General features: G+C 37.1%; 2 non-coding genes across 2 annotated transcripts; both read left to right on the top strand.

Annotated features, from left to right (window-relative positions):
* Positions 1-352: 352 nt before the first annotated feature.
* Positions 353-543, top strand: LOC135752892 (U2 spliceosomal RNA). The gene has a single exon (XR_010533378.1). It is a non-coding gene; the product is annotated as a U2 spliceosomal RNA (small nuclear RNA).
* A 782-nt stretch (positions 544-1,325) lies between these two features.
* On the top strand, positions 1,326-1,490 carry LOC135752876 (U1 spliceosomal RNA). The gene has a single exon (XR_010533364.1). It is a non-coding gene; the product is annotated as a U1 spliceosomal RNA (small nuclear RNA).
* The last annotated feature ends 5,934 nt before the right edge of the window (positions 1,491-7,424 follow it).

Below are 7,424 nucleotides of genomic sequence, written 5' to 3'. Positions count from 1 at the left end.
TAATGACAATTTTGCGCTCTGTTTCCCGAAGCTCGTGGAGGCGTGGAGCAGCATACACAGTTAAGGTATGTGCGATCTACCGGCATTACCTTTACGATCGACGTATTGGATCTGCAAGCTGCAAGCAAATTAACTGAAGCTTTACTTCATGTTTCTGTTTGGTTAAGCGATGACTGCTTTTTTGTGTGTGTGTTTTCTGCATGGGTTTAGAAAAAATGAACTTCTGATCTGCTAGCTCAACGTTCTACCTCTGGGTTATACAATGAGAACGTATAGAGTTAAATGCCCGCTAGCCTCCACCCCAAAAGCCAGCGCCTTCGCCGGCTCCCCCTTTGGCTGCGTCTATTCCGGTATCGCTTCTCGGCCTTTTGGCTAAGATCAAGTGTAGTATCTGTTCTTATCAGTTTAATGTCTGATACGTCTCCTATCCGGGGACTATATGTTAAATGGATTTTTGACCTTCGGAAATGGAAGCGGAGCTTGCTCCTTCCACTCCATGCATCAACGTGGTATTGCAGTGTTTCCATGAATGGTGCGCTCCCCTTCTCGGGGACAAATAAGTCAAGTATAAAAAAAGAATTTGCTTCTTCTGTGCGTGAATGACGGTGTTTTTTCTAATCCGTGTGTTTTAAAATTGCTGTGTTTTCGTTGGCTTTATTGGTTTAACGAAAAGCTTGCGTGGAAATGAACACGCTGACAAAGAAATGTTTTTGTAATGTATTTAATTATTTTCTTTACAAGTTTGTGGTGGTGATCCGAGGACGAATTAAACATCCTCGACACAGCTGAAGGTGCAACAAAAGCGAAAGAGGCCGATTGGAATGTTAAAAACACCTGAAAACTTTTTTTCACTACCCTTCATACTACAGCTGTCGAAAAACCACAGCAACGTCGACAGACCTGGAGGCATAGCTGTACTTGTTTAACTCACAACGACAACGGGTAAGTCATTGAGCCCTGTGTTTTTATTTATCCACGTTCTAAAATTGCTATGCTTTCGTTGTTTCTTGATTGCTCTGTACATTTATTTGTTTCTATTCCACGTAAAGATACTTTGTAATAACGAAACCATATATTTGAATGCGCAATTTAAATCCATTTGATTTAAATTGTTTCACATATTTCACTCTACACGGTTCAACCGGGCTGGAAACGGAATAAAAATAGGGTAGATCTCGAAGAATGTTTGGTCTCAGACGTGGCTTCGTGCGCTTTCCACCTGGTCACACACAGTAATGAAATGTTAGTCGGATGGCCTTCGGGGGCGCCGTCGATGTGATCGGTCACAGGAAGATGCGTCCGTCTGGCCTCAAAGGGTGTCGCTCATACTTACCTGGCAGGGGAGACACCATGATCATGAAGGTGGTTCACCCAGGGCGAGGCTCAGCCATTGCACTCCGGTTGTGCTGACCCTTTGCGAATTCCCCAAATGTGGGAATCTCGACTGCAAAATTTCTGATAGTGGGGGACTGCGTTCGCGCTCTCCCCTGACCTTTGTGTTAAAAATAGATTCTTTTGTCCAAGAGACGTCTAACCACGGCCCAAGAATACATTAGTCATCAAAAAGGCGGCTATTTAACGACTACATAATTTCTAATAGACAGCGAATATGTGTCTAGGCTAAAACAAGGCTTAATTTGGGCTGTCAGTGAAAATCTAATAGACGTTTGACCATTCCAAAAGAATAGACTAGCCATTGAATAGAACCACAATCAAACGGCTACATGTCTAAGAGACAGTCAACAAAATAATGCTTAGATGATTCTTTTCCTTCCAATATAAGAGGTTCTCGGGAATGGCAATCATCCAAACTAATAAATTATAAAGGCTTTTATAAGAAAATGACAACAGTTAAACAACATAGACAGCGTTGGGCAATACAAAATGCTAATAAATACAAGACAAATTGAAATATTGTACATCCATGTACATTAAACAAGCCAACAAATCTGCCAATGGGCTACGACAATTTTTCTTGAATTAAGTGTTTATATCTAGATTTGTTTCTTACCCCTTTGGCAGATTTATTTGCTTGTTTTAAGCCCAAATTCGCTTAAATTTTGAGTTTTTTTCTCCCTAAAGGCTAGGCTTATTTTCTTAGGGCATTTTGCTCATCAAAAAATGCATCTTATTTTAAGACTTTCTAGATATTTGTACAGTGAAAACAGTTCGAAATAACAAGTAAGAAATGATTTTTTGCAATGTATTCATTCATTCGCTACCCTTCGTACTACAGCTGTCGAAAAACCACAGCAACGTCGACAGACCTGGAAGCGTAGCTGTATTTGTTTAACTCACAAAGACAACGGGTAAAGTATTTTCTTGATTACCTAAATGACTTGCTGTAAGAAAATAAGTTTAAGTTTAAGGGGGGGAAATACAGTTTAAAGGGATATTTCAATTTATGATGATAGTTCTGTCATCATTTACTCATGCATACAGGCTTACAACAACACGAGGATTAGTTTTTTTCTGAGTAACACAAAAGAAGGTATTTTGAGGAATGATGGTAAACCCACAGCAGATAGTCACCATTGACTTCCATAGTAGGAATAAAAAAAATATGATGGAATTTATTAGGTACCATCAACCGTGTGCTAACCATCATTTTGCAAAATATTTTCTTCATCATTTATCACGATACTTCCAAAATATTTTTTCCTACTAAGTCAATATTTCATTATTTGCTTTACAAGCTTAAAAATGATGGTGACATGATTCCATGGTAATCACAAACAGTTAAACAAGTAAAATAATCACCATTACTTTTAAAAGCATTTTGAAAATTGCTTGCTTATGCTGGGAGTAAAGGTATTTCACGCAGTGCGCATCCTCTTTAAAAGGTAATGTATGCTTCTTTTAAAGCTGACACATTTGCCACATTAAAATAACAGAAATGTGTACTGTTTAAACTTTTTGGGGCCGGTGTGTCTGTGTTCTTGGGGCACACATCTACATGTAAAAGTAGAATTGCTTATTATTCTTCTCTATTTCTTGTATAGGTCAATTATGAGTGGAGAACCGTTCACCAAATGAAGACCGCAGCCAGGTGACGGGATTCTGTGGTAATCGCAAACAGGTAAACCAGTTAAATAATCATCATTTATTGTTAAAATAATTTTGAAAATTGAAGTTCTGTGTGTTCTTATTGTACTTTATTTATTTCTGCAGGTAAGCACCATACCGTAAGCTTCATTCCCTTTATAACAGGTAAGGTTCATACTGTTTTATTCTTTTGTACTGTTTTATTCGTACTGTTTTAAATCATTCAGTAAATGCAAAGTTAAACTGATGTGTTTTTAATCTAGATTTAAAAGTGTCTACTGTTGAAGCACATCTGATCTCTTCTGAAAGCTGATAATAACTAAATGCTGATGCACCTTGTTTTGAGTGAACCCTTGTTTTTTCTAAATGACCTGATCCTATTGATCCGAGTAATCGGTTTCATATTCGATTAGCATATCTGTCATGTATTTCGGCCCGTAGCCATGAAGTGGTTTTTAAACAAGTAACAGTACTTTTTTAATCCATTGTCCATTGCAATAATCGGCCCTGCTGGTGATGAAAGCATGAACAAGTTTCTCTAAGTCCTGTCTTGAGACAAAACCTCCAATTCTGGCAATATTTCTGAGATGGTAGTAAAAGCAGAATTCCTTATTATTTTTCTCTATCTCAGGCTCTATGGCATATATGTCATGATTTTATTTGTCTATTTATATGTCTATTTACAAGGACTGCCTTGGCCAAATGTTATTGTTAATTAATATTGAAGCAGTTATTTAACATATTTCCTTTGAGTAGTGATTTGTGTAATGATCCATATATCTATTTTTATGTATATTTTTAACTTGGGAATGTGATTTTAAAGCACATATTTGTTATTGTATGACACCTCTCATGTTATGAAAGTAAAAAATAAATGTATTTTCTGATGTCTTGCATTTCTGTTTTTAAACTGTTAATCCTTATCAAGTGCTATACATTAGAAAGTGGATAAATAACAAAAATGTCACTCCTGACAGCTGATAAATTAATCGTTCTTTATAGCACCACTGAGGTGAGCACTTTTCAAGGCAAGATTCTTTATAGAACCGTATAAAAAGGTTCTATATAGTACCAAAAAAAAAAAACGGGTTCTGCTATGGTTACAAGCTGAAGAACCCTTATTTGTTACTATTTAGGAGCATTTGTCTTTAGAGTGTTGCGTAGGTTCGAAACTTTCAAACTTTTAACCAAAAAAAAAAAAAAGGGTCACACGGTTTTATTTGTGGTGTGGACATGAACACGCTGCAGGCATTGAAATGTAATTTGTAATTTATTGTCTCATTTCATATTTAACAAATAGGAAGCAAAGTGCTATTCAATCAGTTTAACTAAACAACTGGTGTTCCTCAATTTTGGGGCCTATGTTGTTCAGTATATCAGTTTTGTTCAGTTTTGTATGTGCATGCAAAAAGCATTCAGCGAGCAAATTAACTGAAGCTTTACCTTCGTGTTTCTTTTTGTATGAGTGATAACTGTTTCTGTATGTATTTGTATGGTTTTTTTACAAGTATAGAGTGAAATGCACACGGTGAGTAATGAACGCAGACCTTCAGTGCCGGACCTCTGACCCGCTAACCTCCATCCCGACAGCCAGCGCCTTCTCCGGATGCCATTGCGGTATCGCTTCTCGGCTTTTTGTGTAAGATCGAGTGGACACCGGGGACTACACGTTTAAATGGATTTTTGACCTTCGGCTATGGAAGCGAGGCTTGCTACGTCCACTCCGTGCATCGACTCTGGCGTTTTCCGGGGACAAATAAGGTGAGTTTAAAACCAGAGTTTGCTTCTTTTGTGCGTGGTTGCCAGTTTGTTTGCCAATCCGTGGTCCATAATAAGTTCCGCTTCGTGGTTTCTCCATCGCTCAGTACTTTTCTGTGTTTCTATTTTACGTAAAGCTAACACCAAAACGATTGTGGAAAGCGCTATATAGATTGTTCTCAAAGAAAAAACGAGAAACAAACCCATGTGAATATGGGTCAAATTATCTAGGCGGAGCACTTCGTTCAAAGAAAAACGCAACAGAATTGTTTGCGTTGAACAAAGACAATGGTGCGTGCAGACATCGAATGTGTATTGTGGATAAAAAATGGCCAGTGGGGTGGGACAATTTTTCTTGAATTAAGTGTTTATGGGAAAAGTTCACAAATTTTTTCTTACCCTGTAGGCAGATTTATTTGCTTGTTTTAAGCATAAAATAACAGGAGAAGAAATTGTGTAGGGGGAGCAGAGGGGTTTTTTTTTCGTTCAAAGAAAAGCAGCGTGGCACGAATGAATGTTTGGCTGAAATGCTATCGTAATTTCCCCCTTAATTTTCCTTACAAACATGAAACCAGAGAGAAGGGCCAGTTGGCATCGAATTGCACCTTGTATTCGGTGATTGATTGAGGAAAAATATGCGTATGTGTATATATACACTTGCTTTGTTGAACAGAGACAATGGCCGCGCGTGCTCCAGCGTCACCTATATGCCTATTTCACAAAATGGCGCCTTTGACCGGAAGTAGGGAAAACATCGTTCAGGTTGCACCACTACGATGGCCACTCAATATAGTATGGACTGACAGCTGCTTTGTTTTCTCCTACACATGAATTTACTTGTAAAAATAACAATAACATATATTGTCGATTGGTGTTATATTATTTTTTTAGCATTACGTATTATCAAAATATATCATATGTTAGACAGCTGTCAATTTTAAATAAAATAACGAGACATACATAACTATTCGTGTCTGCTCCCGTTTATTGTAATGAGTCTGCACATTTGGAGAAATACTTAGACATTTTACTTCTTATTTCTTTAGACTGAATAATTATTTCTTATTAATTCCAAAGTATGAGACCCGATGATCTAATCGTGGTGCATGTGCTATTCCTCGTTTGTTTGCCTGCATCCATTGCTTTACGGCTTGCTTGTTGCGTTGAAATGCACATTTGATTTCTTTACCAGCATTGGATTTAGACCATTCAATGAGAAGAGTTAACAGCGTTTATTATGATTGATAAGCCCTCAACGGAGAATGAAGTCTGCATACATTAAAAGCCTTATTTTGTTTTTATCGTGTGCCTTCCAAAATGTATGCGACGAAACTTAAATCACGCAAAAAATGAATGGTAACTAGACGTGCTTGTTGTGTGCAGGGAGTGCATTTATTTGTAAACTTTTGCTAAATCAAAATGGTTTATTTGTATTTGCTTTTTACCTGGGTTTTATCAGGTTCGCAGTCGGGACATTTTTAATCCATAGTGTATGGAGTTATCTAGTAGAAAATGATCTGCTGTTTTTTTGGTAGAATGTTGTGTGAGCTAAAGAAACGAGGAATAAAACACACACCGCGATTAAAAAAATCAGATCGCATACTTTGTAATTAAAAATAAATAATAATTAATTTCAAAGAAATAAGAAGTAAAATGTGTAAGTATTCCTCAAAATGTGCTTTGGACTAATGCTGCGTTCCAGGCAACCCGTAACCCGTAACTCACGAGTTCAAAACCACGCCTCACGACTCTGAACTGGGAGTACATCGATCTAGTACGAGTTCACGGGTGGGAAGTCACGGGTTTGACTGCCGTTCCAGTGCACTTTCACCGGTAGAAGGTTGTAAAAACACGAGTTACGGGCTGCCTGGAACGCATAAGGTCGTGAGTCGTGGTTTTGAAGTCGTAACTCACGGGTTTAAAAACCTGCCTGGAACGCACCATAAGTCCCCCGTCATCACAGCAAACGGGAGCAGACCCGAATAGGTATGTCTAGTTATTTTATTAAACATTTCCAGCCGTCTGTAAATTCATGTTTGAAAGAAAAAAGTAAATGAATATCTTACTTACTGTTTTTGTCTTGTTTTCTAGTGAATATCTGACAATTCTTAAATGGAGATACATTTACTTGGTAAGCAAAGTGGCTTAAGATATTATGTATTGTAATAGAAAATTGTTATAAAAACGTTTTGTTTTTGCTGGGAATTCTTGTATATATTTCACAGCTATATAATTAATTATAATAACGCACTTTTTGTTGATAAACATGTTAAAAAATACATTAACACAGAATAATGTGGCAACAAATCAAATGTGCATTTAAATGCAACAAGCAGAAAATAAATAAATAAAGCAAATGCATGGAAAAGAAACGAGGAATAAAACAAACACCGCGATTAAAAAAATCAGATCGCATACTTTGTAATTGAAAATAAATAATAATTAATTCCAAAGAAATAAGAAGTAAAATGTGTAAGTATTCCTCAAAATGTGCTTTGGACTAAGTCCCCGTCATCACAGCAAACGGGAGCAGACCCGAATAGGTATGTCTAGTTATTTTATTTAAAATTTCCAGCCGTCTGTAAATTCATGTTTGAAAGAAAAAAGTAAATGAATATCTT

This window comes from Paramisgurnus dabryanus, chromosome 9, assembly GCF_030506205.2.
Source record: "Paramisgurnus dabryanus chromosome 9, PD_genome_1.1, whole genome shotgun sequence".
In the NCBI taxonomy this organism is placed as follows: domain Eukaryota; kingdom Metazoa; phylum Chordata; class Actinopteri; order Cypriniformes; family Cobitidae; genus Paramisgurnus; species Paramisgurnus dabryanus.
This window is presented reverse-complemented; position numbering and strand designations above follow the sequence as displayed.